This window comes from Macaca fascicularis, chromosome 12 (genome assembly GCF_037993035.2).
Source record: "Macaca fascicularis isolate 582-1 chromosome 12, T2T-MFA8v1.1".
NCBI lineage: Eukaryota > Metazoa > Chordata > Mammalia > Primates > Cercopithecidae > Macaca > Macaca fascicularis.
The window spans coordinates 59,337,501-59,338,660 of record NC_088386.1 but is presented as its reverse complement, the minus strand read 5'-3'; the positions used below and the strand labels follow the sequence as shown (position 1 = coordinate 59,338,660).

General features: G+C 40.0%; 1 pseudogene; it reads left to right on the top strand.

Moving 5' to 3' along the window:
- The first annotated feature begins 207 nt into the window (after nucleotides 1-207).
- LOC102141040 (ATP synthase subunit f, mitochondrial pseudogene) lies at nucleotides 208-653 on the top strand (annotated as a pseudogene).
- Nucleotides 654-1,160: the final 507 nt, after the last annotated feature.

Below are 1,160 nucleotides of genomic sequence, written 5' to 3'. Positions count from 1 at the left end.
TGAGCTAGAAACAACCCTCTTTTACAGACCAAGCAAAACACCAAGATAGTATGCTATCCAGTAACTATACATAAAGATTGGTGGAAAAATATTTGAATGCAGTCTGATATAAATAACCAATAATTGTACTATCATTTTAAATGGGAAAAGAAGAGACCTTTGTGCCTTTTAAAGAAATGAGTACACTTGCCTTAAAGAAGTAGATCAGACACCAGGACTCCAAGATGGCATCAGTCGTACCAGTGAAGGACAAGAAACTTCTGGAGGTCAAACTGGGGGAGCTGCCAAGCTGGATCTTGATGCGGGACTTCAGCCCTAGTGGCATTCTCGGAGCATTTCAAAGAGGTTACTACCGGTACTACAACAAGTACATTAACATGAAGAAGGGGAGCATCTCGGGGATTACCATGGTGCTGGCATGCTACGTGCTCTTCAACTACAGCATTTCCTACAAGCATCTCAAGCACGAGCGGCTCCGCAAATACCACTGAAGAGGACACACTGTGCACCACCCCCGACCCCATGACCTTGGCCTGAGCCCCTCCGTGAGGAACACAATCTCGATTGTTGCTGAATCCTTTCATGTCCTAATGGGAATTAACCTCCAAATAAAAGATGACTGGTAAAAAAATAAAAAAAAATAAAAAAAAAAAGAAGTAGATCAGTGTTTAACAGAATAATACGCGAATGTGACCTAAGCTTTTGATTATATCAGTACTTACTAACAGCAGTTCAGTTCAGATCAACGGGGATGAAATTATAAGTATAAAAAAGGATGAGGAAAATAGCTATCAACTGAATTTCTTAACTAGTTATTCCTGATTTACCTCACACTGTGCTGTTTGAACCGCAGTTCCTCAGGTATGCAAATCTCACTAGATGCTGAAGCATAGTGCTTTCTACATCTAGGGTAAAACTTACACCAATCATTTCTCCAGCATGTTCAAGCTAATCTGATGTTATCCTCTGTCACGCTTTATTTCTCAGTTCTCTGACATGGCAAGAGAAGTTCATGGCAACCATAATTTGTCCTTATAATTCTTTTGGAACTATTCAGTGCATGCAACAGGGAGCAGACAGTTTCTGGAATGAAGAATCAGGCTTAATTGGTTAAAAAGATTGAAATGGCTAAATTAAAATCAAGTCATATACTGCAGCCA